The sequence below is a fragment of the Chiloscyllium plagiosum genome, unplaced genomic scaffold (genome assembly GCF_037043375.1).
Source record: "Chiloscyllium plagiosum isolate Xiang-an unplaced genomic scaffold, Cpla_swu_hap1 HiC_scaffold_35, whole genome shotgun sequence".
Classification (NCBI taxonomy): domain Eukaryota; kingdom Metazoa; phylum Chordata; class Chondrichthyes; order Orectolobiformes; family Hemiscylliidae; genus Chiloscyllium; species Chiloscyllium plagiosum.
Genome location: NW_028270173.1, coordinates 47,541,533 through 47,553,129, shown reverse-complemented (window position 1 = coordinate 47,553,129; position 11,597 = coordinate 47,541,533). Strand labels below are relative to the sequence as shown.

Genomic DNA, 11,597 nt, shown 5'->3' with positions numbered 1-11,597 from the left:
TGGAGATGGTTCAGACCATTTTACCAGGAAGACGCGGAGAGCCCTGAGACCATCCTGATTGGGGATAGATGTGTAAAAGGGGATAATACATCCAAGGTGAAGAGGAGGTAGCCAGAGCCCATGAACTGGAAATTCTAAACTGACATAAAGCAGAGGAATGGCAGGTGTAAGGGGGAAGGGACTGGATAAGGGCAGATCACAAAACAAAGTTGAGGAAGGATAAGGTGAATTGGCCATACTAAATTGCCCGTAGTGTTAGGTAAGGGGTAAATGTAGGGGTATGGGTGGGTTTCGCTTCGGCGGGTCGGTGTGGACTTGTTGGGCCGAAGGGCCTGTTTCCACACTGTAATCTAATCTAATCTAATCTAATCTAATCTAATCTAAGATGGTTCCTGTGCAGCTGGAGCAGTGAGTCTGCCCAGGCAGCCCAGTGTGGGGATTTTGGGAAGGAGGTAGAAGTGAGATGTGTGGAGTTAGGAGACTATGAGCTTGGATACACAGAGGGTGAGATTCTTGGATTAGATGAGGTTGGTGACCATTGTGGACACAATGCACTGTTGTGCCAATGGTAGAGTCATGGGTCAGGGGGAGATAGGAGGAGGGACCAGAGAGCTGGTGCTCATCCTGTGCAATGTAGAGATCAGTACACCAGGCAACAACCACAGGTCTGAGCCAGCATGAGGCGCTGCTGTTGGACAGAGGTTGGGAATGTGCATATGACAATGTATGACACTGAGTGTGGATCTCAGGAAATGATGAGAACAGCTGTCAGGGGCCCGTTGAACAGCACAGAGATCCCTGTGATGCTGGATGGATTCAACACAAAGGATGGAACTGGAGTTGGAATCCACGTGGGGGGAGTCTGAGCCGGAGGCAGTCCCTGGGAAATATGATGTGATTGTGGATAGGGGTTTTCACAAATACCTTGTCAAACCCCAGGAGTGACAGCAACATTAACGGTGGTGAACAAGAAATAAGAAAGATTGGAATGGAAATCCTGTCAGAGAGAGGAGCAGCACTTCTTCAAATTGGCCATAACTAGAAGAGACGTGACAGTGAGTTAAACAGTTTAAAAAAAACCTGAATTAACTGTGTGCGGATGCTGGAAATCAAACAAAAACAGAAATTGCTGGGAAAACTCAGCAGGTCTGACAGCATCTTTTGAGATAAATGTCGTGGGGGATGGGGATGGATAAACAATAGGTGGAAATAGTCTAAAGAGAGAGATAAACAGTTAGACAAACAAAGGTGTGGATATGGTTAGTCTGGGAACATTAATAGCTGCTACTGGGACTATTTGCATCTGACAAAGGATTATGTACAATAGCAGCTGATGTGATAACAAGGCCTGGTATGTGGGGGTGGGGAAAAGTGACATTTAGCTTGGATCCATTTATGTATCTGAGACATTTTCACTCTCTCAGAACCCTGTTTCACCCTCCCAGACTCTTAAACCTGTCAAAATAATTCCTTCCCCCCCCCCCCCCCCCCGAAGTGATTGCCTCGTGTCTGTCCAGGCTGGTTGATGTATTTTTTTTGTCTTTATTGCACATTGACAGAATGCATACTGGCTGCAAGTTATGTGACAGTCCTTTAATGACTGTCCATTGCTTATGTAGAGTCATGCCGTTTATTGTATTTTTCAACTTCACCAAAACTAATTTGGAACTCAGGTTTTCATAATTTACCTTATGTGAAAATTAACACCCTTGCTAGTATGCTACCATGATTTTAAAGATTATATAACATTCTGTCGTTTTCAGATCACTCATTCTTGAAGTTTTTTTTAAAAAATAATGACAAGATTACTAATTAATAATTTCTTCTTACAAAATACTAGATCTAGAATAACACATCCTCTCATTGGCCCTCCAACACTGTGTTTGAGAAAACCACCCGATAAAGACTCCACAATCTCGTTCTTCACAGCTTCGGCGTTCAACTGTGTTGTGTTTTCTCATTATATATGCGGATAGAAGTCACCCATGGCAACTTAGATGTCCATGTGACATAACACTCTCATGTCCTGATGAAAATCATGCCACACACCCCCACCGCTATTTGGTGGCCTCTAAATGAATCTAACTAACGTCTGCTGCCCCCCTGCTATCTTTTAGCAGCATCTGAACAGATTCCACATACCACTCCTGATCCGAGCTGTTCCCTTGGTCATCCATTCATCGCATCCCGTAATACTGTTCTAACACAACCTCCCTTTACAACTTGTCATTTGTTCCAAATCTTCGAATTTCCTTGACTATTCACTTCCCAGTTCTGCTAAACATGTGACCTTTGTTTGTGTAATAGCAATAGCTCATAGTGAGCTCTATTCGAGCCTTTTGCTTGATTGCCTTGCTGTGAATGTTCCATCCATTCAGGGGGAGTGCTATTAACTTTACCTTTTTGACACCATTTCACTTTCAGACCATGCTCGATGTTCAGCTCTCTGTCCTGACTTCTCGTCTTCCTTCCCTTTGTTCTGCTTCCTGTTATCAAAATTACTTCCTCCCAATTAGGTTTGTATCCCCGAATGAGCTGGTTTAAACCCACACCAACAACTCTCGGAAATCTCGCTGTGGGGATATCAGATCCGGCACAGTTAAAGGTGTAATCCGCCCAGCAGCTGCTCGCGGAACATTTACACTTCATTGTTCTTTACACTACCGCTATTCAAGTATAATTTGGTTCCAAATTTTATTAATTAAAAACCACTATCTCCCTGCCCACACTCCATATCCAACGAAGAGAAGTTACACAGCAATGGCTGGTCTACCTACCCAGAAATCCCCGCGGTTGAGAACTTCCCCTATACAGGCCACAACAGGGATGTACGCAGACGCAGTAACGCTCTCACTCTGGAGCATGCGCATTGTGACAGAGGGCTGGGTGATGCTGGTGGTGAGGATGTGGGAACGAGAAGGTGAACCTTGGAGCCGGAGGGTGGATGGGGAAATGGTTCAAAACATTTATTAAAGGCTGCAAACCTCGATTAAAGTCCTGCCTCCGACCGAAGGAAGGGCAGGAAAAAGGAGTAGACCCTGAATGGTCACTGTCAGGGGAGCACGGGAGCTCAGTGGTTAGCGCTGCTGCATTACAGCTCCAGGGACGGAGGTTCGATTCCACACTCGGGACCATTGTCTGTGTAGAGTTTCTCTGTGGGTTTCCTACCACAGACCAAAGATGTGCAGATTAGCTGAATTGGCCATACTTTAAATTACCCACAGTGTTCAGGCCGTGGGGAATGGGTCTGGGTGGGATGCTCTTTGAAGGCTCAGTGTGGACTAAATGGAATTCTATGAGTTTGAAAAGCCAGCAAAAGCTGACAGTCTCTGGGAATATTCAAGTTTCCAAAGAATCCAGTTAAAAGTTTATTTCTTACCTTTTTTTGTTGTATTTGAATAAAGTGTCTGCATGCTTCACTTATGGTTGGCTGCTGGTGTGTAGTCCTTTCCTGATTACACTGAAAAATACCCAGGTAAGGAAATTTTGCTAATTTTTCCCCAAGAACTTGAACAATTGGGGCATTGAGTTAATTGCTTTTGCCATCTTGAAATATTGTTAATAGTTTTTGATGGCTTGCTAACAGTGACCTGTTTGAATTGTTTACTTTGGGGACTGAGTGTCCACCTTTTGAAACCAGAGTATGCACCTAATCTTCTGATTTATTGAGGCATATCTGCCCCATGTGGTGACTTGTTTGGAAGGAAATATTGAGTTGCCCTTTACACTTTGTAAAGCAGTCTTGAATCTCTCTACTTTTGAGTTGTCTGGGCTTGAATCTTTGCAAGGACCTGTTTGGGCAAAATTGTCTGTGTCTTGACTTCGGTGTTGCCACCATACCTTGGTTTTTGGCCAGTGTTTCTGCCCTGTTTATTTCAGTTGCTCTGATTGTATTTCTGGCTTTCTTTTCTTTTTTAATGACTTTAGTTTTCTTGAACAATAGCAGGCTACTAAATCTAAGATGGGCAGATTTTTATTGAGCAAAAGTATCAAGATTTTAGTATATAGATTTAGGCCATAGGCCAGCCATGTTTTATTGAGTGATGGAACAGCCTCGAGGGGCTGAATGGCCTCTCCCTGTCCTCAGTTTATATGAGCTGCAGATTTGGAAATATTGCATTTGATCCTTGCCTCCAAATCACTGATGTATATTGTGAAGAGCTGGAACTAAATACAGATCTTTGTGTTATCCCATGAAGCACAACCTGCCAACATGAGAATGACCTGTATCTCTGATTCTGTCTGTTTGCCAATCACTAATCTGTGCCAGTCCTATCCAATATATTTAATCTTTCTAACTAGCCTGCACAGAGGACTTCATCAAACATATTCTAAAAATTAAGTTTATTCACATCATTGGCTCTCTTAAAATTCTGTTTTAAGGAAACTCCAACGATTTTGTCCAACACAGTTTCTCTTTTGCAAATCCACACTGACTATGCCCAAACCGTTCTTCAACACCTAGGTGTGTATTATCCCATCCTCCACAATAGATTTATATGGTGTGGAGGTGCCGGTGTTGGACTGGGGTGAACACAGTCAGAAATTAGACAACACCAGCTGATAGCCCAACAGGTTTATTTGAAATCACAAGCTTTCAAAGTGTAGCCCCTTTGTCAGGTGAAGTGAGTGAGAAAAACACAGAACACAGTTTATTGGCAGAGAAATCAAGGGCAGAGAAATCAGATCATAAAAATGGTGTGAGTCAAGTGTTGCACAGTCGGCCTCTGCAGGTGACGAAGAGTAGTATACAGTGGGAGTAAAGTGTCAACAGCTGAATAACAGCTGAAAGGATAACCTCTAATCAGTTTAAATGAGATAGAGAGATAACTACAAAAAAAAATAAAGTGGTGCTGGACACAGCCCAATTGACTGGAGTAACAGAGAACACAAACGGAAGCTACTGGAAAAGCACAGCAGGCCCGGCAGTATCTGGGAAGAAATCGCAGAGGAAGGATCACCGGACCCAAAACGTTAACTCTGAATCTTTTTCTCAGATGCCGCTAGACCCACTAAGCAAACCCCCTCCTCATTTACAGTATCCGTAATTCTTTTGGTTTTGTTTGACTGGAATAATATGATCGGTGTAAGAATCGCATGTTACAGGTCTAACAAAAGTAATAAATCTAAAACTATATGACGTAATTAAGATAGAGAGATCATAATTTATCAAGGTGATTGTGTCAAAACAGGACAGAAAGGAAGGTTTTACAGATACAGAACTGTGTGGTGGGCTCACATGTAAATGACATGAACCCAAGCTCATGGTTGAGGTCATCTTCATGGGTATTGAACTTGACTATCAGTTTTTGCTCATTGATTCTGTAGATTTGTAGCATTTTTTCCTGTTACTGATGTCGGCCTAACATGTTTGTAATTCCTTATTTTCTCTCTGGCTCCCTTCTTAAGTAATAATGACATTCACTCATTTCCAATCAGCAAGAACAGACAATAAAAATGCATCAATTATCCCTATAGCCATCTCCTTCAACATGTTGGGATGAAGACTATCAGGTCCGAGAGATTTATCCATTTCCAGCTGCATTAATATCTCCAGTATAACCATATCATCTCTCAAATTTCTGGAGATCTCTGGTATCTTGCTTATTGAAAATATATATAAAGCTTCTCTGCCATTTCTATATTCATCAATATAAATTTTCTGTAATATATTCAACTTTATTTCAGTCGTGTTTTCTGTTTACATCTCTATGTAAGCTTGTACAGACTATTTCCATATTTAAGTTGCTAAATTATGTTAAAGTTCTATTAGTTTATCAGACTCTCGGGTCTCTGTCATTGTATTCTATGAACCTTGCAAACCTGAGAATTGCTGCTATTTCTGGCAACTTTACAGATCATTCCTTTTAGTGCAAGGCAACTCTGAACTTTATTTGTTAACCTCCGTTGACTGGCTTTTTTTCCCAGTTTTTGCAGCATGAACAAATGGATAGTTGCTGTAAGTCATGTGACCAAGCTTTTCAAATAAACCCATCCATTACTTTGTACAGTCATGCCTTATAAAGTCTTTTTCCAATTCACCTGAACCATTTGTTACTCTTGCCTCCTTCATTTCCTTAATTAGAATGAACTTCTTCACTTTTAAATATAACGTAACAGTGTCTGAGTGACAACTCCATTTGGGTCTTGAAGAATGAGATTACTTATTAGCATTTTTGCGTTACAAAATACTGGATCAAAAATGACACATGATCGAGTTGGTTAACCAAGATATTGCTGGACAACCTCATCCCAAATACATTCCGTTGAGGTGAGGATTAGCGCACCAAGTAACTTCTAACTTCCCAAAGCCTAGCCACTATCTGCAAGGCACAAGTCAGGAGTGTGATGGAATACTCTACACTTGTCAGGATGAGAAAAGCTCAAAGAACACACAAGGAGCTTGAAGCCATCTCTCATAAAGCAACCAGCTTGATTGGTACCTAATCCTCAAATATCCACACTCTCCACCACCCACTTAGTTACATCAGTGTATACTAGCGATAAGATTCACTACAGAAATTTGCCAAAGATCCTGAGACAGCACCTTCTGAACCCATTACCACTTCCTTTCAAAAGGAGAAGAGCAACAGATGCATTCCAAGCAACAGATACTTAGGATCACCACCACCTATAGTTTCCCCTCCAAGCCATTCTCCATTCTGTGTTGGAACTATATCACCGTTACTTTATTGTTGCTGAATCAAAATCCTGTAATTCCCTCTTCAATGGCATAATGGCTGTAACTAGAGCAGATGGACTGCTGATGTTCAAGAAGGCAGCTCACAACTATCTTTTCAAGGGTAGCTAAGGACAGGCAGTAAATTCTGGCCCAGCCAGTCTCACTCTCATCCATGAGCGAATTGAAATAAAATATTGTCCTTCCCTGCATTATGCATAATTAGTTTACCCAGTGCATATGCAGATTGAAGTCACCCAGCTGTATTGCCCATGTTAGAACATAATTTCATCTCCTGATTAATACTACACCCCACACCATTACTACTGTTGGTGGCAAATAAACAAATCCAGCTGATATTGCTGCCCCTTCCTGTTTCTTAGCTCCACCCAGACAGCTGACACACATTTACTCTGCTGAGCTGAAATCCTCCCTCATTACTGTATTGATCCCATCTATTATTATCAGTACAACACCACTTCCTTTTCCTTCTATCTGCCTTTAAATATTGCATTCCCAGTCCTGGTTACCATGCAGCCATTGTTTCAGCAGCAACATTAGATCATACCCATGATCTTTATTTGTGCCTTTAAATTGATTATATTGCTGTGAAAGCAGTGTGCTTTTAGGTCAAGTGCCTTTAACTTTAGATTTTTGACATCATTCTATTTTCAAACCTTAATTAGTGCCTCTACTTTGTTCTCCTACCTGCTATTCTTCCAAGAATCTTTTTGCTATCCTTTTGCCAACTTCACTGCTTTCTAATTTGGGTTACCCCTCAAGTTTCCTTTCCCTGACAAGGTGGTTTAAACCCACCCCTATCAGCAGGAACAAATCTCTGAGAGAATATTGGGTCAGGTCCCATGAAGCTTTCACCCATCCAGCTTGACCAGGTTCCACGTGCCACAGAACCAGACTGAATTCCTCAGAAATCTGAAACAAAGACTGAAATATCAACCCTGGCTGATATTTTTGCATCATTTTTAGCCATGGGTGAGGTGCTGGAAGATTGGAGGGTCGGTGTTCACTAGTGTTGACATAACCTCCAAAGCTGAAAACTTAGACTTTTGTTCACCATCAATATTCCATTCCATTTCTGTTGAAAGGTAATCAACACCATTAGTAAATGTTGTTTTTCTTGCTCCACAGATCCTGTTGACTTCAGCTGAACATAGCCAATATTTTCTATATTTGTTTCAGATTTCTAGTGTCGGGGTGGAATGACCAAATGATTCACTCGACACCCAGGAGTTCACTGCCAGCACCAAAGAGTTTATTCCATTGGGGAAGAAAAACAGCTGACAATCCAAAGAAGTCTTCACTAACAAAGGACAATGTACATTTTTATACATTTGTTTCATCCGGCCTTTAACGCTTACAAACTAATTGTTAATTAATTACATATATTTTCAATTAAGGTAATTGTCTGTCTAAACAGCTACAGATGGACATGCTTGTGGTCAGCCCCCAGTCCTCCATGGTCTCATGATGTTTCCCAGACTCTCCTCACTCCCTTCTTGGGACTTTTCACAATGGGCACTGTATTCAAGTACATTCCCGCCCAGATATTTGTCAGCTGCACCATGTTAACTGTAAATTAATTGGATATTCACCTATCATTTAAGGACTTTTTAAGTTCCTCATTAACCTCATTACATGAAATGCAAAAAATATTTTTTACTAGTTGTTATAATATCAGTTCCAATGAAGTTATATGGTTTCCACCTAATGTTAGAATTCTTTAGCTACTGAGTTGTGAGCAGTTTCTTTCTCGCCGTGTTTATGAGACACCCTGATCTTTACCCTTGGGTGTCTTACAATATGTTCATTTAACCTGCATTCTAGTTTCTGTACCTGTTCTCCCTGTAATGATATAGAGGCTGCTTTTACTCTCTGACACTGGTTTTCCCTCATGATTTTATTTGGATCTTTCCCCTTAATGTTTTCAGTGTTTTTTTGGTATATAGATGAATATATAACCACTTCAGAATACATACTGATGATTATTTGAAGGATCTTAACGAAAACCTACTATTAGTATTGTAACAGATTGATTAAATAATTCAAGACAGACTCACTAATTAAGTGTTAAAATTTCTTATCTATGTCTTATGGTTAAACAACTGCAGCTGCATATTCTATCTCAGTTCTGGTACCTTGGGTCCACAGAGCGACGAGGTTGTGCAGGCTACATTCAGCAAATATTTTTCCAAGCTCTCAGACAACTGTCAGCCATGTTCTGCTGTTTCACTCAGGTGTAGTCATTGGCCGTTTTGTGCTGCTCAGTCATGGTTACCCGAACAATCCCCCTTTTGATAAGAGCCACCATCCAAAGACTCTTAAACCCAATTTAGTGAACAATTTATCACTTGGTATTACTCGCCTCATTTGTGCTCACCACTCATATGATTTGAAGAATCCATGTCACTTAAATCAAATCAAATTGCCTGGATGTAGATGTCTTCCACGGTTTTTATTGTTCCTTTAGTAAGGTGGAAGCATTTTCTTCAGCCAGACATGCCAAGTGAATGATCTTGGCACTGGATACCATCAAAGTTTATGCCCAGACAATATTCCAGCAACAGCAGTGAAGACTAAGCCTCCAGAATGAGCCATGCACCTAGCCAAGCTGATCTAGTGCAGCTACAACATTAGTATTTACCAAGAATGTGGAAAATCATCCAGGTAGGTCCTGTGCACAAAACTCCACCCTGTTTCCACCCTGTAATTCTACTCTCAATCATCAGCAAAACTATAAAACGTGTCATTGACAATGCCATCAAGTGGCACTTTCTCCACAATAACCTTCTCACTCAGTTTGGGTTGCACTTGGCCCATTCACCTCCTACTGTCATTACAGCCTTGGTACAAAATGGACAAAAGAAAATTCAAGAGGGAAAGTAAGGATGACTGCCAATGATTTCAGTGTTTTATTTGACCGAGTGTAACCTTAATGAGTCCTGTAAAACTAGTCAATCGGAATCGGGGAAAACTCCCCACTGGTTGGAGACACATCCCGCACAATAAATAATGACTGTAATTGTTAAGAATCACTCACCATATCCAGAAGACATCACTGTATGAGTTCTTCAGGGTGGTGTACTTCGCCCAACCATCTCCAGCTGTTTTGTCAATGATTTCCCCCCCTCCCCCCATCATAAGGACAGAGGTGGGGGTGCACAATATTCAGCACAATTCATGATATTTCAGATACTGAGCAGTCAAAATGCAGCAAGGCCTGGACATGATCCCAACATCTACTATTCAGTAGCAAGTATCATCCAGCTGACACATGTTAGACAATGACCATGCAGCTAGTCACCCCAGCTCCAAGCCTGCTGACTGCTGTCCCACCACACTCTGGGCCGGTAGCCAGTGGGCCCAGAACAGGGGCAACTCGTGGGCCCACAGTGGGGAAGCCAGCAGCCCAGAGTGAAGTGGGGACAGTAGCCAGTGGGCCCAGGGCAGGGGCAACCAGCCTCTCTATTGTGGGGAGGCCAGTAGCCCGGAGCAACGATGGATACTGGTTGGTAACCAGTGGAAAGCCCTTGTGGAAAGACTAATGTCTATCTTATTAGCTTTGTTTTGTATTTTCCTGATTTATATTATGTATATCTCTAATGGAGTATAACGTTTTTTTTATTTTCTCTTTTTTGTACTAAGATTTGTACCTAAGCTGGCGCGGTGTGTTGGTGACATTGTACACTTTACACTGAACCCCTGGTCTTTTGTAACTTGAACACACAGGACAATAAACCTAATTCTAGTCCGATTGAAAAGACACAATGTAAAATCCTTAAGGAACAATAAGATTGACTTTTCAAAATCTCAGTCTAAAACCTGAAACTGTACTTTCCCTATTCAAATGCTGACTCGCCTATCATGTACTTGTACTATTTTCAATTTGTATCTGTTTTATTTTAGCTTCAGAGAAGAAATTTATTTAATAATTCCATAACAATTTTCTTATTCTTGAGTTATCTGTCCATACTGCACACAGCGATGATCAGTGCCATGGATAGGGCAAGGAGGAAGGTCATGAATGTATCTAAAGAAAATCAGGAACTAACTTCAGAAACAAATAGTAACGATCACACATTCCTAAAATATCAGTTTCGGGAGGTTAAACACTACATTAACATTTCTACTCAGTTATTCCTATCGTTACATGTTATGATTTTACTCTTTCAAAAATGTTTCTGGCAATGTTGTCCTTTTGTAGGATTTTATAATCTACGATAAATAAATTGTTTAACATTCTATTTTGAAATAATTATTGCACTGGTTTAGAATGTTAATTTCATGGTGAACAAAGGCTTGAATTCTGTTTGAAAGTGTTTGAACATAATTGGATTTCCCATAAAGTCTGAACAAATGGTCCTCACTTCCATTAGTTAACTAAACTTTATCAAGCAATCGGGTTTGAAACTATCCAAAATTTAATCAGCAATTAATCACTTTACAAAAAAAAAGAGTTAATACAACTTCATGTAACCTTTAATAACAACTAAATTCTTGGTTAAATCTCCGCAAAGAGTAATTGGAGGATGGGTGTCTCACTTTACCAAGTAATGTTTCACAATACTATTTGAGTATTATGTGTTTTAGTATGTTTCAAACTCATGCTTCATGCCAAACATCACTTCATTAGTGAACATCTTATTTCCCCGAAAAGACCACTCCCTCTGTGACTCCCTCGTCAAGTCCACACCCCCCACCAATCCAACCTCCACTTCCGGCACCTTCCCCTGCAACCGCTAGAAATGCAAAACTTGCACCCACACCTCCCCCCTTACTTCCCTCCAAGGTCCCAAGGGATCCTTCCATATCCACCACAAATTCACCTGCACCTTCACACACATCATTTATTGCATCCGCTGCACCCGATGTGGCCTTCTCTATATTGGGGAGACAGGCC

At 41.1% G+C, this 11,597-nt stretch overlaps 1 long non-coding RNA gene across 1 annotated transcript; it reads left to right on the top strand.

Moving 5' to 3' along the window:
• Window positions 1-2,896: 2,896 nt before the first annotated feature.
• On the top strand, window positions 2,897-8,752 carry LOC148140777 (uncharacterized). Its single transcript, XR_015753079.1, has 2 exons — window positions 2,897-3,475; window positions 7,880-8,752. It is a non-coding gene; the product is annotated as an uncharacterized LOC148140777 (long non-coding RNA).
• Window positions 8,753-11,597: the final 2,845 nt, after the last annotated feature.